The sequence below is a fragment of the Pinus tabuliformis genome, chromosome 7 (genome assembly GCF_031772625.1).
Source record: "Pinus tabuliformis cultivar Carrire ecotype Pingquan chromosome 7, CPIR1, whole genome shotgun sequence".
Lineage (NCBI taxonomy): Eukaryota > Viridiplantae > Streptophyta > Pinopsida > Pinales > Pinaceae > Pinus > Pinus tabuliformis.
This window is the reverse complement of record NC_142293.1, coordinates 1776478830-1776501099: the sequence shown is the minus strand read 5'-3', so window position 1 is coordinate 1776501099 and position 22270 is coordinate 1776478830. Positions and strand designations below refer to the sequence as shown.

The following is a 22270-nucleotide window of genomic DNA, read 5'->3' as shown; positions in this document are numbered from 1 at the left end:
AAAAGGAAAACAAGTACAACACACCCAAAAAAACGAAACCTAAACCAAACTACAAAAAAACAAGAAAAAAAATCAAAACAAAGGAAAACAAGTACAACACAAAGCATGGCCATGCTCAAACTCAACAAAACATGCAAACAAGAACAAAGGAAAAATTGCAAACATCCCCTCTGCACATCATCTCTCCTACAATGTGCTCTCCGCCGCTGAAAGGAAAAAAAGTGGGCTGAAAAAGGTTAAAATGCACACAGTTAGTAATGTAAGCATGTTTAAAAACCAATAATTATACATAATAGGAAATGCACCTCCCCTAGAGTTTGTTTTATAACGATGGACACTCTCTTTTGTATTCCATTTACTAGTGCTCATCACAACAAGCCATCTAAAACAGATAGAAAATAAGATATTACAATCATTATATAAGTTAAACTGGAGAGTTGAATGCAATAATTAATCATAATAACAAATACACCTTTCTTTGACATTGTTATATAAAAGGGGAGATCCCATTTTGTATTGCACGAATTCATGCCCGCTAGAACAAGCCATCTGCAATAGATACACAAAAAAATATTAGATTTCTAAAATACGTTAAACTAGAGAGAGTTTGAATTCATGAACTTGTCATGCAACTTAGTCTGAGTCTAGTTATCTTCGATGCTATACCTCAAGAAAATATAGATTTTCTAAACTAGATGTACTTCTACTAGGAATAATACAATGTTTTCATAAGAGGTAATCTTTTTGAGAAAATGAAAACAACATGACTCACCCATCCCCTATGTTGCATCCGCATTGCCTAAGGTATCTTCTCCACTAAACCATCCCAAACACTACAATTGTAGTCACTCACTACACAAATCAATATTATATGAGATCACGAATAAACCATGAGAGAAATTAAATATTAGGCACTATATTTGTAGTCACTCACGGCACAAAGTAATATTATATATGAGATCATAAATAAACCACGAGAGAAACTGAATAACAATTATACAGAGCAATGAATTAACCATACACATACTTGCTTGCCCTTGGCTAACATTATAGCACCAACAAGCATGAACAATAAGCTCTAAAAATGTGAAACCAAATGTAACTTTTCCCTTTATTTCGTATCAAAGTTCTCGGAAAATCTCAAACCTCACACCCATTAACAAGATCATACTACCCTGAAGCCATGACAAAAGGATAAATTATTGCATAAACAACAAATATTTCAGTGGCTTAAAGCACAATATTATCATAAAATAAAAAATTATGGCTCACCGGTTGTTCGTGCTGCTTTTGTAGAATGTCTAGGGTATCTTCACCACTTGACCTTCATGGACTATACAGTTGTAGTCACTTGCTACACAAAGCAGATCAATATAGTTGAGTATGAGACCACATATAAAACATATGATAAATTGAAAAACAAGTAAATGGTGTCACAAATGAGGGAAAGATAATAGTGAGTGAAGTGCATTGCGTATAGTTAAGGTGATTCACCTTCATTTATGAATGATAACCTCCATCTCGTCACTTTCATTTTCTCTCCCTGCTCCATTTCTTTCCTTTCGTGCACCCAACAAATAAAACCAAATACCAAACTACAAGAAATGGGAAAACAATACAAAACAAAGGATAAAGAGTACAACACAAAGCATGGCCATGTTCAAACTCAACAAAATCAAAACATGTAGGCAACAACAAATAAAAAATTACAAACTTCCCTTTGCACATTATCTCTACTGCAATGTCCTCTCCTCCACTGAAAGGAAAAAAAAGTGGGGTGAATAAGGTTAAAATATAGACACAAATAGTAACGGTAAGCAAACTCCAAAACCAATAGTTATTCATAATAAGAAACATACCTCCTCTAGAGTTTGTTAAATAGTGATAGACACTTCATTTTATATTCCACTTACTTGTGCTCACTAAAACAAGCCATCTACAATAGATACATAATAAAGATATCATAATCATTAAACAAGTTAAACTGGAGGATTGAATGCAATAATCAATCATAACATGAAACATTCTTGCCTTCGAGTTTTGTTATACAAAGAGGGATAATCCATTTTGTATTTCACATATTTGTGCCCACTGAAATCATCCATCTGCAGTAGATCCACAATAAAATATTAGAATTCTAATAAAAGTTAACTCAACAGTTGAAGGGATGAACTTGTCATCCAACTTAATTCCAATCCATTTATATTCCATGCTATATCTCAAAATATATAAATCTTCTAAACAAGATGTAATTCTACTAGGTATAACGAAATCAATGTTATCCTAAGTGATGATTAGTTTTGTTGGAGGGATGTAAAGATATTTAAACATATTGAACACCCAAAATCATACAGCCAAAAGGCAATAGTGTTGTCTATTAGCACAATGGTTGATTGGTTGAAGGATCGATATGCTTGCTTGCTCGACCTTCCGATCCTCCTCTCCAAACCACAATGTGTAGGGTTCTATATGTGATGTGGAGCAAGAAAGCGTATAAATTTAAATATACCATTTGATGTATATGTCAAACCACTAATTAAGTGGTACTACCCTAGAACCACACTAGAAGGAGAAAACATCAAGCAAATGAATAATAATAACACTATTTTGATAGAAAACAACATGACTCACCCATCCTTTGCGTTGCATCTACAATGTCTAGGGTATCTTCCCCACTCAACCCTCCCAGACAGTAAAATTGTATTCAATCACTACACAAAGTAATATTATATATGATATCACAAATAAACAACAAGAGCTTAAATAGCATACATATTGTTGAAGAATGTAACTACTGGCGGTCTTCATAATTGTACTTGAGTCATAATAAAATGTATTTATCAAAGGAAAGAAAAAGAAATATTGTTATTAATTAAATTGACTTATTAAAGCATGGGTTTCATGCTTGGGTCAATTGCTTTTAGGTCAAAGCCTCCATTGAAGGCTTCTAGGGTTTATGTCAAGTGTCCTTGTCCATGTCATATTGTAAAGAACCCTTCTTGGAATTTATTTGTTAAAGGAGAAATTTATTTTATTGTAGAATAGGTCAATTATGCCTCCATTAAGTCGGCCTCAAACTGTACAAGTCGGCTTAAACTAGGCAGCAGAATCACTATATAAAGGCAGCAACTTGACCTCATTTGTCACTCACTCATAACAAGTTCGATCTGCAACTTTTGGGGCCAGAAAAAGTGTGAATTTCAAGGAAGAAGAAGGATAGCGAAGGAGAAGGAGGTCTCTCACAAACATAAGAAGTCGAAATTTTCTCTCTTTTTCCCACAGGTGTGACGCTGTGAAGCTACTAGAGGGGCCGAAATTTTGCAGTTGCTGGGAAGGTCGAAATTCTGAAGCTGTTGGTGAAGCTGGGACCGATTTATGGGTTGATGTTGGGTTGTAGCTGTTGGACAAGAAGAGACTATTGAAGGCTACAGTATCTTGACTGGGTTTTTCCCTAAATAGGGGTTTTCCCCTGGTTGTGCGCCTACATCTGGTGTCCTTGATCTTCGTGTTTTGGTTTTGGTAATTGCTTGATGAACTAAGATAAAAGAAGAACATAAGAAAGATAATAATAATTCAAGGAAATCACAAGTAATTATCAACAAGGGAAAATATTTTTGCCTTTCTAATTTTCTAACATGGTATCAGAGCTAAGGTGAAAAAGGAAGAAAAGGTATTGAAGAAAAGGATCAAGGAAAGGTCATTAAAGAGGATCATATAAGGAGATAAGTCTATCATCTATAGGAACTATGTCAAACTCAATGAAGGGAGAAAAAAAATAGAAGGAGCCTACAACTACAGGGCCTGGAAAAAGAGGATAGACGTCATTCTCGAAAAGAACAAAGCTTGGATCTCGTTCAAGGAAAAATCAAGAAGCCTACAGATGAATCAAGTGAAGAGGAAAAAGCAAAGTTTAGAGAAATTGAAATCTTGGCTGTGAACCTTATAGTGGATGGAGTTAAGGATAACCTAACTCCATACATAATCCAAGAAAGATTCCTCTCAAGAAATGTATGAGGCTCTATCTAAATTATTCACCATCAAGAATATTGGTCAAATAGCAAGTCTCAAGAATGAATTAAGAACTATCAAGATGACGAAAGATGATATAATGGCATCCTATTTTATAAGCATATCTAAAATTAGAGATGAACTCCAAGCAATAAATGAAGTTGTCCCAAAATAGGAGCTTGTAATTACTGTTCTTATAGGACTACCAAAATCTTGGAGTGTCTTTGCTTCAGAACTTAACAGTTGGAAGGTGATGAGCCTCATCATTAAGTAATTATATGGGTCTTAATTGGCCTTAATTCACCTCCTAGCTTAGTCAAACCAACTACTCTCACAACTTATTGCATACTTTTGATTATATTTTGTTTATGAAATGAATTAGAGTTGGATATTTGGCTTTGTGGTCTAATGTGCATGTAATACAGGTATAAAGGATAAAAGCAAGGAAAAATGCAGGTATAAAGGATAAAAGCAAAGAAATATGGCAAAGACCTTGGTAAAAAATTCGAATGGGAAGAGGGAGAGTAATTATAGGAGGTCAATCCTTCTCATTTACTACCCCTCCATTCGAATATTCCTCCATCAGCTCGAAGTGCAAACATCCATCACTTTGAGGACTAGAAGACAACCAAGCAAAGGAAAAGGACAGAAAACCAGTTTTTCTTGAGTTGGAGGCCAAGCCTCCTTAGTGGGAAGGAAGTCGTTAGAGACTTCAGATGTATAAATAGAGAGGCTTAGGACCTCAGTAGGATTCGAACTTCATTTGTAAAACTCTATTTTATTTCTGAGCTTCAAAGACATGTGACTGTTTGCTCTGTAATCCATGGTTTTTATAATAAGAATGAGTTATGTTTAAGCCAGCTCTGAATTAACTCCGAGGGCTAAAGCTCTTAGGTTAGGGCCCAACCCAAGCAGCCACAGCTCCTCTTTACTGTACATGTATGCTAGCATAGAGTTCTGTTCTGTTTATTTGCTTAAGTAGTTTCATGGTTTTTTGTTCATTTGCTTAAGTAGCCTTATGGTTTTCACTGTTTATTTGCTTAAGTAGTTGCACTTTCATTGCAGCGACATAGCATAGATCATGCATGGTTTTCCTGTTCATCTGCTTCAGTAGCTGCATTTGTTGTAGTTTACTTTCATTTATGCCTTCTTTCAGTTCACAAGTTAGTTAGAGGAAAAAGATCACTATCAGGTTGTGCGCAGATGTCTCGGCCTCATCTCCTCCCTTTGGGACCATGACTTGAGGAAGGGACCCTTCAGCAACCCCAAAAACACAGGCCTCTGGTTCTCGCATGGGCTATGGAGTTCGTTGTTTAATGCAGTTATTTGTTCATCTGCAATGGTTTTCTCTGTCATTTTCATTTGAAAAGCCTCCAGCACTTTCCTCATGCATCGCTTCCTCGCCGTCCGATCACCAATAAACCTTCACAATCACCATCTGATCACTATTTTCTCCTATTGCTGCCTCGCGTGGAGTCTTCCACTCACTTTATGAGCTTTAATCTCCACTGTTAATCTGTCCCTTGATTTGACAGCTATCGCGTCACCCGATCACTTTATGCACTTTAAGTCCCCACCGTCGATCTGCCTTGCCTGATCCGACGGCTGTCGCTTCACCCGATTGCCAACTAGCATGGCCGATCTCCACCGTTGATCAGCGCCGCCTGATCTAACGGCCATAGCGCAATCTCGCGCGGATTAGTGCACGAACGTTATCCGCCAGAGAGCATGCGAGGAAAGTGGTTTTCTCGTGCTATGTGTCGCACAGTAAGGCTAATCGCGTGAAATTTCGAAATACTGCTCATAGCCTGAAGGGCGCGCGAGAAACTACTTACCTCCTTAGAAACCCGCTCCCTCATTTACACACGTTTCTTTTCCCCGCAATATGATCTCCGCCATCCATCTCTTGACTTCACCCGCGTTATTAAATCTCGGCCATTCATCTCCTGTTAACCTCCTTCGTCCATCCACTCACCTAATCCCTCGCGACACAATCTTCGTCATTCATCTGCTTTGTTCCCTTGTTCGTCCATCCATTCACTTAAGCCTTCGTGATAAGATCTCCACCATTCATCCTGATAGTTAACCCTATTCACCCATCTATCTACGTAACCTCCTGTGATCCAATCTTCGTCGTTCATTTGCCTTTCACCCGACTTATCCAACGGTTCTTATGCATTGTTGCTCCCTCACGTCCTCCTTTCACTAATTTCGTCCTCCGACTGCTTCCTCGCTTGAAAGCCGAGTTAGTTTAGCATAGCTGTTTGATTGGTTAGTTAGGTTATGGTATGGTTTAAGCTTTTCATGTTGTTTTCTTCATTACTGTAGTAGAATAGCTCTCTCTTAGAATAGGTTTGCTCTCCTTCCATCAAAGAATTTAGCTTCTTCTGGCCCTATAGAAGTTTGGCTTGGAACCCCTGGGGTCTCTTGCCAGATGAGCAGTGACAACAATCAGTGTCTTCACTTTTACTTGTGCATATAGCACTGTCACCTCCAAGTTTGTACGAACCCCGGGTTGATAAGTAAAGTTGATAGCCATGGGAGTTGCAGCATTATTGTTGCAATACCTAGGCTCATCACTTTTTGGCGTCGTTGCCAAGGAGGTGTCTAAGTAGAAGTAATCACTGCTTTCTTCTATTTCTAGTCTCCAACTATCTTTTCTTCTACTTCTAGTCTTCAACTTTCTTCCATTAGTTTATTTTTACAAAAGTAATCTAGTTTCTTTATTTCTTTTAGTTGTCATTATCTGCTTCCCTTTCTATTCTGCAAGTACTTTCTAGCTTTAACAAAATCTTACAAAAACCAACCCAAAAACATTTCCTTTCATGCCTCATAGGAATAAGGACAATTCAGGTAAATTCTTGCCAAATACCCCCACTGCATCCAACAGTCAACCTTCTCTCTTTTTCGGTGACTGTGAAGTGGAAGAACCTTTAAATGAGCAACCTTACATATTTGAAGAACCTGCAGGGGAATAAGAAGAGGAAGAACCCATTCCTACTGAACCAATGGCTGAAAACCGAAATGACAGAGGAAATAGAGAGAATTGAGGGTGCCTTCCCCATCAGGGAGACCAATGGGGACATTAAGATGAAGAATATAAGCCCCTCTGCTCTACCTCATTTCCATGGCCTGACCATAGAGGACCCCGACACTTTCCTATTTGAGTTTGTTGTTATATGTCGAACCTATGACTATACAAATGATGAGAAAAAGTTAAAACTGTTTCCATCTACCCTCAAGGATGGAGCATTGTGCTAGTTCATGGGTTTACCTAGAGATAGCATCACAACTTGGGCTTAGATGCAGCAGACTTTTAACAACAAATATAGGGACTACCGTAGGTCAAAGGACACTAAAGAAGAGATTTTCAGGATGACCATAGGCCAGGATGAATCCTTAGAAGACTATGAAGAAAGATTCCAACTCAGTTACAAAAGGGCCAGGTGCACACTTGACCCTGAGTCACTAAAGTTGGTCTTGTTTAGAGGAGTAAGGGAGGATCTCCTGGATACCTTACATATGATAGCAAAAGGGTAGGGGTAGTCAACCTATGGCCAATACATCATCCTCCAACTTATCCATCAAGGGTGAAATTGGAAATATGTTGGAAGATTTCAAAAGTGATATGCTACAAACCCTTGCCTTGCAATTGGACACTATGAACATCAAAAGGAAGCAAGAGGAAGCAGAGAGAGCCTTGGCCATCTTTTGTCCTAGATGCACCAACAGGCATCCTAGGAACGAATGTCCATTAAACTGTATTAAGATTTGCTCAAACTGTGAAGAAAGCCACTCCACAGGAAAGTGCCCTTCTTTACCTGGACTCAAAGCTATATATCAAAGAGCTGAAGGGGTCACTAAGCAGCATTGCTACATCAACCAAAGGAAACCTCCTAGGCCTAGACCATACCAGCAGGGTATGCAAGAGCCATCCCATGCATATTACAACCCCAACCAAATCACAGCTATACCTTCTTGGGGACCCCCTGCTCATCCTTCCTAGCCTACACCCCCTCCTTGATCCTATGCATCTCAGTATCAATCCCAGCCAGCCAGCGAGTCATTTCAACCTTATGTTCAGCCACAACATTAGTGGAATACCCCACCCCAGGGGTGGAGGCCCCAACTCAACAATGTTCCAGCCCTATTGTTTCGGTAACTGAGTTGCAATGCAGCAGTGGCAGTGCCATGGGCAGCATGAGGCAGCATTTTGAGAGGGAGGTGATGTTGATACTTGAAGATGACTTATCAATCTGACTCTTTTTATGAGAATATTCAATTTGAGTGTATCCTCGTATCGGTTCTATATTATGAATACCTCCCTAGTGAAGGAGGAGTGTTGCAAATTGTAACTGGGTTCAGTTTTTATAATGCTCTTTGTACTTATTTCATTATATATTTTATGTAAAAGAAGAAAAAGGATTTTTATTATTATTATTTTTATTAGTTAAGCATGTTCTTCATGCTTCTAGGATTTGTTGAGTCAAAGTCCTATTTGGACTTCTTGTAAAGAAAAAATAGAAAAGAAATTTTTACATGTAATTTTGGTTCAAAAATGCCTCTAGATGTCAAGTCAGCTTTGTCCTAAAGGACATCTCTATTCGAACCCCTCTAGACAATATAAATAAAGGGAAAGATGAGATCATTTGGATACACACAATTCGCTTGATTGGTTCTTAAATTTCATAGCACAAGGAGGGTCGAAGTCTGAAATTAAAGAAGAGTTTGTGGATGTTCTACCTTTATCATAACTCCTTTTGAGGATTTGTTGTTGGTCTCTTGTTGCTCATGGATTTGTTGTGCAGAAGGAGGGTTTGACTTGGCATCTAGAGGGTTTGACTTGGTCATCGGTCTTGGATATATCATTTTGATCTCATTGTACAAGGAGAATTATTCTGGTACTTCCCCTTGGAGGGGTTTTTCCCTAACTTGGAGCCTATATCTTGTGTTCATTATTTTCTTGTGATCTTCATGTTTACTTTTTTGGAAACTGTTTAATGAATGAACGTAATAAAAATTAATAAAAGGCCACCAAACTTCAAAAAGCAATTATCAAAGAAAGAGATCTAATCCAGATTGCAAGCCTCCCGATTTCTCAACAGGTTCAGTAGACTGACTAGAGGAGAGAGGCATACTAGTTGTTGTGGTGTAGACTGAAACAGAGGAATACAACAAGTTGATATGAAGTACAATAGAAAATGAGAGAAAAACATACATGAAGAATATTAATGCTTACCTCCTCTCGCTACCATGTCCTTTGAATATTCCAAATACCCATTCCCTCCACAACCAGAGTTCATCATTGTTTATACGCGAGGCTTTTTTCATTGCCCACTACACTAGATGGACTCATTCGAAGCCATCTACAGTTACCTCACCAACATGGGCACTCAGGGAACATACAATGCAGGAGAGAGGGGAAGGAGAGTGCTTGTTCAAACACGAAGAGGACATGACGCTTGATTAAAAATGCAGAGTGAGCCTGCAGGATTGGCATTTAATGCATGGCATTGTTGGTAGTTGGGTGTCAGGTCGGATGGAAAAGGTGGTGCTTACTCAACGTAACCATCCTCCTCTCTACGCTTCATCTACAAATCCTAGGGTACCTTCTCCACTCAACCCTCCCAAACAATACAATTGTAGTCACTCACTACACAAAGTAATATTATATATGATATCACAAATAAACCACAAAAGCTTAAATAACGTACATACAAAGCGATGAATTAACCATACACATACATGTCCTCCCTTGGCTAATATTATAGCAGCAACAATCATGACCAACAAGCAATGAACATGTAAACCCCAATATAACTTTTCCATTTATTTCATATCAAATTTCTAGAAAAAATCTTGAATCTCACACCCATGAACAAAATCATACTACCTCGAAACCATGGCAAAATGATAAATCATTGTGCAAACAACAAATATTTCAATATATTAAAGGACAAAAATATATTATAGGAGAAAAGTATGCCTCACCCATCCTTTGTGCCACATTTATAGAATGTTTAGGGCATCTTCACCATTTCGCCTTTGTACACTGTACAATTGTAGTTCTTCACTAGATAAAGAAGATCAATATAGTTGATTATGAGAGTAGAGATAAAATATATAATAAATTGAATAGCAAACAACTAGAGCCACAAATTAGTAAAAGATACTTTTAACAGAAGTGCATTGTATATAGGTACGTTGAATCACCTTCATTTACGAACAATAATCTCCATTTCCATGCTTGCTTCCTTCATTTCCGTTTCCACATCCAACAAACAAAACCAAGACCAAAGTACAAGAAATGTGAACAAAAAAAAGCAAAACAAAGGAAAACAAGTACAACTCACCCAAAAAAACGAAATCAAGACCAAACTACAAAAAACAATTTAAAAAAAATAAAAGGAAAACAAAGGAAAACGAGTACAACACAAAGCATGGCCATGCTCAAACTCAAAAAAACATGCAAAAAAGAACAAAAAAAATTTGCAAACATCCCCTCTGCACATCATCTCTCCTACAGTGTGCTCTCCTCCGCTGAAAGGAAAAAATATGGGCTAAAAAATGTTAAAATGCACACAGTTAGTAATGGTAAGCATATTTCAAAACCAATAATTATTCATAATAAGAAACACACCTTCCCAAGAGTTTGTTTTATAACGACGGACAATCTTTTGTATTCCACTTGCTCGCACTCATCAGAATAAGCCATCTACAACAGATAGAAAATAAGATATTACAATCGTTGTAGAAGTTACACTGGATAGTTAAATGCAATAATTAATCATAATAAGAAGGTTTCTATATAAAAGGGGAGAGTCCATTTTGTATTACGTGTATTCATGCTCCCTGGAAAAATCCATCTGCAATAGATACACAAACAATATTATATTTCTAAAATATATTAAACTAGAGAGTTTAAATTCATGAACTTGTCACGCAACTTAGTCCAGGTCTACTTATATTACATGCTATACCTCAAGAAAATATAGATTTTCTAAACTAAATGTACTTCACTACGAATAATACAAAGAATGTTTTCATAAGAGGTAATCTTTTTAAGAAAATGAAAACATGACTCACTCATCCTCTATGTTGCATTTGCATTGCCTAAGGTATCTTCTCCACTTGACCATCCCAGACACTACACTACAACTGTAGTCACTCAGTACACAAATCAATATTATATATGAGATCACGAATAAACCATGAGAGAAATTAAATAATAGACACTATATATGTAGTCACTCACGGCACAAAGAAATATTATATATGAGATTATGAATAAACCATAAGAGAAATTGAATAACAATTATACAAAGCAATGAATTAACCATACACATACTTGCTCACCCTCGGCTAATGTTATAGTAGCAACAAGCATGGACAATAAGCTCTTAAAATGTGAACCCCAGTATAACTTTTCCCTTCATTTCATATCAAAGTTCTCGGAAAATCTCAAGCCTTACACCCATTAACAAAATCATACTACCCTGAAGCCATGACAAAAGGATAAATTGTTTCATAAACAACAAATATTTCAGTGTCTTAAACCACAATATTAATATGTAGGAAAAACTTATCGCTCACCCTGCTTCTGTAGAATGTCTAGCGTATCTTCACCACTTGACCTTCATGGACTATACAGTCGTAATCACTTGCTACACAATCCGTATCAATATATATGAGACCACATATAAAACATATAATAAATTGAAAAACAACTAAAAGGTGTCACAAATGTGCAAAAGATAATTGTGAGTGAAGTGCATGGTGTATAGTTAAGGTGATTCACCTTTATTTATGAATGATAACCTCCATCTCGTCACTTTCATTTTCTCTCCCTGCTCCCTTCCTTTCCTTTTGAAGATCCAACAAACAGAACCAAATACCAAACTACAAGAAATGAGAAAAAAATACAAAACAAAGGAAAATGAGTACAACACAAAGCATGGTCATGTTTAAACTCAGCAATAACAAAACATGTAGGAAACAACAAATAAAAAATCACGAACTTCCCCTTTGCACACTATCTCTATTGCAGTCTCCCCTCCTCCTCTCCTCAACTGAAAGAGAAAAAAAGTAGGGTGAATAAGGTTAAAATATGAACACAATAATTGGTAAACAAATTTCAAAACCATTAGTTATTCATAACAGGAAACATACCTCCTCTATAGTTTGTTATATAATGATCGACACTCCATTCTATATTCCACTACTCGTACTCAACAGAACAAGCCATCTACAATATATACATAATAAAGATATTAGAATCATTATACATGTTAAACTGGAGGGTTGAATTTAATAATCATTTATAATACGAAACATTCTTGTTTTCAAGTTCTGTTATATAAAGGGGGATAATCCATTATGTATTTCACGTATTTGTGCCCACTAGAATCAACCATCTGCTATAGATACACAATAAAATTTAACCTGGAGAGTTGAATGCATGAACTTGTCATCCAACTTAAATCCAGTCCATTTATATTCCATGCTATATCTAAAAATATATAAATCTTCTAAACAAGATGTAATCCTACTACGAATAAGGAAATCGATGTTATCATAAGAGATGATTCCTTTTGTGAGGGATCTAAACATATTTAAGCATATTGAACACCCAAAATCCAAGGAGGCACAAGGCAATAGTGTTGTTTATTAGCACAATGATTGATTGGTTGAAGGGTCGGTATGCTTGCTTGCTTAACCTTCCCATCCTCCTCTCTAGGACATGTTGTGTGGGTTTGTGAGTGTGATGTGGAGCAAGAAAGCATATAAATTTAAACATTACCATTTGATGTATATGTCAAACCACTAAATTTAAACATACCATTTGACGTATATGTCAAACCACTAATTGAGTGGTACTACCAGAGAACCACGCTAAAAGGAGAAAATGTCGAGCAAATGAATAATAATAACACTATTTTGTTGGAAAGCAACATGGCTCACCCATCCTCTGCATTGCGTCTACAATGCCAAGGGAATCTTCTCCACTCAACCCTCCCAAATAGTACAATTGTAGTCACACACTGCACAAAGTAATATTATATATGATATCAGAAATAAACCACAAGAGCTTATAGCATACATATAAAGTGATGAATTAACCATACACATACCTGCCCTCCCTTGGCTAAAATTATAGTTGTGACAATCACGAACAATAAGCCTTGAACATGTAAATCCTAGTACAACTTTTCCATTTGTTTCATATCAAAGTTCTAGAAAAGGTCTTGAACATCACACCCAAGAACAAGATCATACTACCTCGAAACCATTACAAAATGATAAATCATTGTGCAAACAACAAAATATTTCAGCTATTAAAGGACAAAAGTATTTTGTAGTAAAAAGGTATGTCTCACCCATCCTTTGTGCCACGTTCGTAGAATGTTTAGTGCATCTTCACCACGTCACCTTTGTAGATTATACAATTGTAGTTCTTCACTACATAAAGAAGATATATATAGTTGATTATGAGCATCGGTAAAACATATAATAAATTTAGTAGCAAACAAATGAAGCCACAAATTAGCAAAAGATTCTTTTAACTGAAGTGCATTGCATATGCGTATGTTGACTCACCTTAATTTATGAACAATAACCTACATTTTCCTTCTCTGCTTCATTTCCGTTTCCACACCCAACAAACAAAACCAAGACCAAAGTTCTGGAAAAACTCTTGAATCTCACACCCATGAACAAGATCATATTACCTCGAAACCATGACAAAATGATAAATCATTGTGCAAACAACAAAATATTTCAGCTTATTAAAGGACAAAAGTATTTTGTAGGAGAAAGTACCTCTCATCCATCCTTTGTGCCACGTTTGTAGAATGTTCACTACATCTTCACCACTTCACTTTTGTAGACTATAAAGAAGATATATATAGTTGATTATGAGATAAACATATAATAAATTGAATAGCAAACAAATGAAGCCACAAATTAGCAAAAGATTCTTTTAACTGAAGTGCATTGCATATAGGTATGTTGACTCACCTTCATTTATGAACAATAATCTCGATTTTCCTTGTCTGCTTCATCTCTGTTTCCACACCCAAATAACAAAACCAAGACCAAAGTACAAAAATCTGTGAAAAAAAAGGAAAACAATTACAACACACCCAAAAAAACGAAACCTAAACCAACCAACAAAAAAACAAGAAAAAAAATCAAAACAAAGGAAAACAAGTACAACATATAGCATGGCCATGCTCAAACTCAACAAAACATCCAAACAACAACAAAAGAAAAATTGCAAACATCCCCTTTCCACATCATCTCTCCTACAATGTGCTCTCCTCCGCTGAAAGGAAAAAAAGTGGGCTGAAAAAAGGTTAAAATGTACACAGTTAGTAATGGTAAGCATGTTTAAAAAACAATAATTATACATAATAGGAAATGCACCTCCCCTAGAGTTTGTTTTATAATGATGGACACTCTCTTTTGTATTCCATTTGCTAGTGCTCATCACAAGCCATCTAAAACAGATAGAAAATAAGATATTACAATCATTATATAAGTTAAACTGAAGAGTTAAATGCAATAATTAATCATAATAACAAATACACCTTTCTTTGACATTGTTATATAAAAGGGGAGATCCCATTTTGTATTGCACGAATTCATGCCCGCTGGAATAAGCCATCTGCAATATATACACAAAAAAATATTAGATTTCTAAAATATGTTACACTAGAGAGAGTTTGAATTCATGAACTTGTCATGCAACTTAGTCTGAGTCTAGTTATCTTCGATGCTATACCTCAAGAAAATATAGATTTTCTAAACTAGATTTACTTCTACTAGGAATAATACAATGTTTTCATAAGAGGTAATGTTTTTGAGAAAATGAAAACAACATGATTCACTCATCCCCTATTTTGCATGTGCATTGCCTAAGGTATATTCTCCACTAAACCATCCCAAACACTACAACTATAGTCACTCACTACACAAATCAATCTTATATGAGATCATGAATAAACCATGAGAGAAATTAAATATTAAGCACGATATATGTAGTCACTCACAGCACAAAGTAATATTATTTATGAGATCATAGATAAACCACGAGAGAAACTAAATAGTAATTATACAGAGCAATGAATTAACCATACACATACTTACTTGCCCATGGCTAACATTATAGCACCAACAAGCATGAACATTAAGCTCTAAAAATGTCAAACCAAATGTGACTTTTCCCTTTATTTCGTATCAAAGTTCTCCGAAAATCTCAAACCTCACACCCATTAATAAGATCATACTACCCTGAAGCCATGACAAAAGGATAAATTTTTGCATAAACAACAAATATTTCAGTGGCTTAAAGCACAATATTATCATAAAATAAAAAATTATGGCTCACCGGTTGTTCGCGCTGCTTTTGTAGAATGTCTAGGGTATCTTCACCACTTGACCTTCATGGACTATACAGTTGTAGTCACTTGCTACAAATAGCAGATCACTATAGTTGAGTATGAGACCACATATAAAACATAGGATAAATTGAAAAACAAGTAAATGGTGTCACAAATGAGTGAAAGATAATACTGAGTGAAGTGCATTGCGTATAGTTAAGGTAATTCACCTTCATTTATGAATGATAACCTCCATCTCGTCACTTTCATTTTCTCTCCCTGCTCCATTTCTTTCTTTTCGTGCACCCAACAAATAAAACCAAATACCAAACTACAAGAAATGGGAAAACAATACAAAACAAAGGTTAAAGAGTACAACACAAAGCACGGCCATGTTCAAACTCAACAAAATCAAAATATGTAGGCAACGACAAATAAAAAATTACAAACTTCCCCTTTGCACATTATCTCTACTGCAATGTCCTCTCCTCCGCTGAAAGGTCAAAAAAGTGGGGTGAATAAGGTTAAAATATAGTCACAAATAGTAATGGCAAGCAAACTCCAAAACCAATAGTTATTCATAATAAGAAACATACCTCCTATAGAGTTTGTTATATAATGATAGACACTTCATTTTATATTCCACTTACTTGTGCTCACTAAAACAAGCCATCTACAACAGATACATAATAAAGATATTAGAATCATTATACAAGTTAAACTGGAGGGTTGAATGCAATAATCAATCATAATATGAAACATTCTTGCCTTCGAGTTCTGTTATATAAAGAGGGATAATCCATTTTGTATTTCACATATTTGTGCCCACTGAAATCATCCATCTGCAGTAGATCCACAATAAAATATTAGAATTCTAATAAAAGTTAACTCAACAGTTGAAGGGATGAACTTGTCATCCAACTTAATTCCAATCCATTTATATTCCATGCTATATCTCAAAATATATAAATCTTCTAAACAAGATGTAATTCTACTAGGTATAAGGAAATCAATGTTATCCTAAGAGATGATTCCTTTTGTGAGAGGGATCTAAACATACTTAAACATATTGAACACCCAAAATCATAGGGGACAAAAGGAAATAGTGGTGTCTATTAGCACAATGGTTGCTTGGTTGAAAGGTCGGTATGCTTGCTTGCTCGACCTTCCCATCCTCCTCTCCAGGCCACAATGTGTAGGGTTCTATATGTGATGTGGAGCAAGAAAGCATATAAATTTAAACATACCATTTGTTGTATATGTCAAACCACTAATTAGGTGTTACTACCCCAGAACCACGCTAGAAGGAGAAAACATCGAGCAAATGAATAATAATAATATTATTTTGATGGAAAACAACATGACTCACCCATCCTTTGCGCTGCATCCACAACGCCTAAGGTATCTTCCCCACTCAACCCTCCCAGACAGTAAAATTGTATTCAATCACTACACAAAGTAATATTATATATGATATCACAAATAAACAACAAGAGCTTAAATAGCATACATATTGTTGAAGAATGTAACTATTGGCGGTCTTCATAATTGTACTTGAGTCATAATAAAATGTATTTATCAAAGGAAAGAAAAAGAAATATTGTTATTAATTAAATTGACTTATTAAAGCATGGGTTTCATGCTTGGGTCAATTGCTTTTAGGTCAAAGCCTCCATTGAAGGCTTCTAGGGTTTATGTCAAGTGTCCTTGTCCATGTCATATTGTAAAGAACCCTTCTTGGAATTTATTTGTTAAAGGAGAAATTTATTTTATTGTAAAATAGGTCAATTATGCCTCCATTAAGTCGGCCTCAAACTGGACAAGTCGGCTTAAACTAGGCAGCAGAATCACTATATAAAGGCAGCAACTTGACCTCATTTGTCACTCACTCATAACAAGTTCGATCTGCAACTTTTGGGGCCAGAAAAAGTGTGAATTTCAAGGAAGAAGAAGGATGGCGAAGGAGAAGGAGGTCTCTCACAAACATAAGAAGTCGAAATTTTCTCTCTTTTTCCCACAGGTGTGACGCTGTGAAGCTACTAGAGGGGCCGAAATTTTGCAGTTGCTGGGAAGGTCGAAATTCTGAAGCTGCTGGTGAAGCTTGGACCGATTTATGGGTTGATGTTGGGTTGTAGCTGTTGGACAAGAAGAGACTATTGAAGGCTACAGTATCTTGACTGGGTTTTTCCCTAAATAGGGGTTTTCCCCTGGTTGTGCGCCTATATCTGGTGTCCGTGATCTTCGTGTTTTGGTTTTGGTAATTGCTTGATGAACTAAGATAAAAGAAGAACATGAGAAAGATAATAATAATTCAAGGAAATCACAAGTAATTATCAACAAGGAAAAATATTTTTGCCTTACTAATTTTCTAACATGGTATCAAAGCTAAGGTGAAAAAAGAAGAAAAGGTATTGTAGAAAAGGATCAAGGAAAGGTCATTAAAGAGGATCATACAAGGAGATAAGTCTATCATCTATAGAAACTATGTCAAACTCAATGAAGGGAGAAAACAAAATAGAAGGAGCCTACAACTACAGGGCCTGGAAAAAGAGGATAGACGTCATTCTCGAAAAGAACAAAGCTTGGATCTCGTTCAAGGAAAAATCAAGAAGCCTACAGATGAATCAAGTGAAGAGGAAAAAGCAAAGTTTAGAGAAATTGAAATCTTGGCTATGAACCTTATAGTGGATGGAGTTAAGGATAACCTAACTCCATACATAATCCAACAAAGATTCCGCTCAAGAAATGTATGAGGCTCTATCTAAATTATTCACCATCAAGAATATTGGTCAAATAGCAAGTCTCAAGAATGAATTAAGAACTATCAAGATGACGAAAGATGATATAATGGCATCCTATTTTATAAGCATATCTAAAATCAGAGATGAACTCCAAGCAATAAATGAAGTTGTCCCAAAATAGGAGCTTGTAATTATTGTTCTTCTAGGACTACCAAAATCTTGGAGTGTCTTTGCTTCAGAACTTAACAGTTGGAAGGTGATGAGCCTCATCATTAAGTAATTATATGGGTCTTAATTGGCCTTAATTCACCTCCTAGCTTAGTCAAACCAACTACTCTCACAACTTATTGCATACTTTTGATTATATTTTGTTTATGAAATGAATTAGAGTTGGATATTTGGCTTTGTGGTCTAATGTGCATGTAATACAGGTATAAAGGATAAAAGCAAGGAAAAATGCAGGTATAAAGGATAAAAGCAAAGAAATATGGCAAAGACCTTGGTAAAAAATTCGAATGGGAAGAGGGAGAGTAATTATAGGAGGTCAATCCTTCTCATTTACTACCCCTCCATTCGAATATTCCTCCATCAGCTCGAAGTGCAAACATCCTTCACTTTGAGGACTAGAAGACAACCAAGCAAAGGAAAAGGACAGAAAACCAGTTTTTCTTGAGTTGGAGGCCAAGCCTCCTTAGTGGGAAGGAAGTCGTTAGAGACTTCAGATGTATAAATAGAGAGGCTTAGGACCTCAGTAGGATTCGAACTTCATTTGTAAAACTCTATTTTATTTCTGAGCTTCAAAGACATGTGACTGTTTGCTCTGTAATCCATGGTTTTTATAATAAGAATGAGTTATGTTTAAGCCAGCTCTGAATTAACTCCGAGGGCTAAAGCTCTTGGGTTAGGGCCCAACCCAAGCAGCCACAGCTCCTCTTTACTGTACATGTATGCTAGCATAGAGTTCTGTTCTGTTTATTTGCTTAAGTAGTTTCATGGTTTTCTGTTCATTTGCTTAAGTAGCCTTATGGTTTTCACTGTTTATTTGCTTAAGTAGTTGCACTTTCATTACAGCGACATAGCATAGATCATGCATGGTGTTCCTGTTCATCTGCTTCAGTAGCTGCATTTGTTGTAGTTTACTTTCATTTATGCCTTCTTTCAGTTCACAAGTTAGTTAGAGGAAAAAGATCACTATCAGGTTGTGCGCAGGTGTCTCGGCCTCATCTCCTCCCTCTGGGACCATGACTTGAGGAAGGGACCCTTCAGCAGCCCCAAAAACACAGGCCTCTGGTTCTCGCATGGGCTATGGAGTCCGTTGTTTAATGCAGTTATTTGTTCATCTGCAATGGTTTTCTCTGTCATTTTCATTTGAAAAGCCTCCAGCACTTTCCCCATGCATCGCTTCCTCGTCGTCCGATCACCAATAAACCTTCACAATCACCATCTGATCACTATTTTCTCCTACCGTTGCCTCGCGTGGAGTCTTCCACTCACTTTATGAGCTTTAATCTCCACTGTTAATGTGGGACACCATGACCACCTTATACCAGGGCTCTTTTGTGCAGCAGAAGTTGTTATTGGAGAATCAGTTAAGGTCATATCAGATGCAAAAAGGAGAGGAGATACATCCCTTCCTTCTCAGGTTGTAGGGGATTCGCGACCAGCTTACTTCCATGGGGTCTACTCCAGAGCGAGAGTTCTTAGTCAGGACTGCCATGAATGCAGTATCCGAGGAGTGGGAGACGTTTGTCCAAAGTATTTTGGGCAGAGAAACTCTCCCTAGTTGAGAGGAGATGTGAGCATCTCTTCGATAGGAAGAGCTCAGGAGACTGACCAAGGCGGGGAGTAGCGGTAACGGAGTTCGAAGCAAGAAGGAGGACGAGGAGGATGCAGCTCTTGCATTAGCGGGACAACAAGGGCTACAGAAGAGGAAGAAGAAAGATATATCCAAGGTCAAGTGCTTCAACTGTGGGGAGCTGGGACATTATGTCTCTTAGTGCCTCAGGAGGAAAGGCAAGGGAGAAGCTTCTAACTCAAAGGAAGCTCTAGCAAAGGCGGAGAAGGATGTCGAGACTGATGACAATTGTGCCATGAGTGCTCATGCGCCTCTAGAGAAGAGGTGGGGAGACATGGAGTTGTAGCCAGCTCTGAATTAACTCCGAGGGCTAAAGCTCTTGGGTTAGGGCCCAACCCAAGTAGCCACAGCTCCTCTTTACTGTATATGTATGCTAGGATAGAGTTCTGTTCTGTTTATTGGCTTAAGTAGTTTCATGGTTTTCTGTTCATTTGCTTAAGTAGCCTTATGGTTTTCACTATTTATTTGCTTAAGTAGTTGCAATTTCATTACAGCAATATAGCGTAGATCATGCATGGTTTTCCTGTTCATCTGCTTCAGTAGCTGCATTTGCTATAGTTTACTTTCATTTATGCCTTCTTTCAGTTCACAGGTTAGTTAGAGGAAAAAGATCACTATCAGGTTGTGCGCAGGTGTCTCGGCCTCATCTCCTCCCTCTGGGACCATGACTTGAGGAAGGGACCCTTCAGCAGCCCCAAAAACACAGGTCTCTAGTTCTTGCATGGGCTATGGAGTTTGCTGTTTAATGCAGTTATTTGTTCACCCGCACTGGTTTTCTCTGTCATTTTCATTTGAAACGCCTCCAGCACTTTCCTCATGCATCGCTTCCTCGTCGTCCGATCACCAACAAACCTTCACAATCACCGTCCGATTCACTATTTTCTCCAACTGCTGCCTCGCGTGGAGTCTTCCACTCACTTTATGAGCTTTAATCTCCACCGTCGATCTGTCCCTTGATCCGACGACTATCACGTCACCCGATCACTTTATGCACTTTAAGTCCCCACCGTCGATCTGCCTTGCCTGATCCGACGGCTGTCGATTCACCCTATCGCTAACTAGCTTGGCCGATCTCCACCATTGATCAGCCCCGCCTGATCTAACGTCCATCGCGCAATCTCGTGCAAATTAGTGCACGAATGTTATCCACCAGAGAGAACGCGAGGAAAGTGGTTTTCTCGTGCTATGTGTCGTGCAGTGAGGCTAATCGCATGAAATTTTGAAATATTGCTTACAGCCTGAAAGCCGCGCAAGAAACTACTTACCGCCTTAGAAACCTGCTCCCTCATTTCCGCACATTTCTTTTCCCCACTATATGATCTCTGTCGTCCATCTCTTGACTTCACCCGCGCAATTAAATCTCGGCCATTCATCTCCTGTTAACCTCCTTCGTTAATCCACTCACCTAATTCTCGCGACACGATCTCTATCGTTCATCTGCTTTGTTCCCTTGTTCGTCCATCCATTCACTTATGCCTTCGCAATAAGATCTCCACCATTCATCCCGTTAGTTAGCCCTGTTCACCCATCTATCTACGTAACCTCCTGCAATCCAATCTTCGCCATTCATTTGCCTTTCACCTGACTTATCCAACGATTCTTATGCATTGTTGCTCCCTCACATCCTCCTTTCACTAATTTCGTCCTCCGACTGCTCTTTCGCTTGAAAGCCGAGTTAGTTTAGTTCTTTGCTTACACCTTAGTCTAGTTTTGATGCTCTTTACTTCTGCAACTTAGATAACTAGCATTAGATTAATGTTAATTTAACAATTCTGCTTAGCATAGCTGTTTGATTGGTTAGTTAGGTTATGGTATGGTTTAAACGTTTCATGTTTTCTTCATCATTGTAATAGAGTAGCTCTCTCTTAGAATAGGTTTTCTCTCATTCCATCAAAGAATTAAGCTTCTTCTGGCCCTATAGAAGTTTGGCTTGGAACCCCTGGGGTCTCTTGCCAGATGAGCAATGACAACAAGCAGTGTCTTCACTTTTACTTGTGCATATAGCACTGTCACCTCCAAGTTTGTACGAACCCTGGATTGATAAGTAAATTTGGTAGCCCTGGGAGTTGCAGCATTATTGTTGCAATACCTAGGCTCATCACTTTTTGGCGCTGTTGCCAGGGAGGTGTCTGAGTAGAAGTAATTATTGCTTTCTTCTATTTCTAGTCTCCAACTTTCTTTTCTTCTACTTCTAGTCTTCAACTTTCTTCCATTAGTTTATTTCTGCAAAAGTACTCTAGTTTCTTTCTTTCTTTTAGTTGTCATTATCTGCATTCCTTTCTATT

The 22270-nt window shown here is 37.4% G+C and overlaps 1 long non-coding RNA gene across 3 annotated transcripts; it reads right to left on the bottom strand.

The window, feature by feature from the left end:
• Window positions 1-2031: 2031 nt before the first annotated feature.
• Window positions 2032-16068, bottom strand: LOC149255453 (uncharacterized). 3 transcript variants are annotated; one of them, XR_016266370.1, is made up of 17 exons: window positions 15986-16068; window positions 15620-15882; window positions 15398-15479; window positions 14598-14674; window positions 14026-14352; window positions 13606-13895; window positions 13386-13467; window positions 12970-13049; window positions 12178-12253; window positions 11807-12077; window positions 11602-11672; window positions 11095-11166; window positions 10846-10874; window positions 10649-10723; window positions 10222-10548; window positions 10000-10081; window positions 2032-2105 (listed from the first exon to the last, which is right to left on the bottom strand). It is a non-coding gene; the product is annotated as an uncharacterized LOC149255453 (long non-coding RNA). The 3 variants fall into 3 exon arrangements; XR_016266371.1 differs by having other exon boundaries at window positions 10000-10076; XR_016266372.1 differs by having other exon boundaries at window positions 11095-11155.
• Between the last annotated feature and the right edge of the window lie 6202 nt (window positions 16069-22270).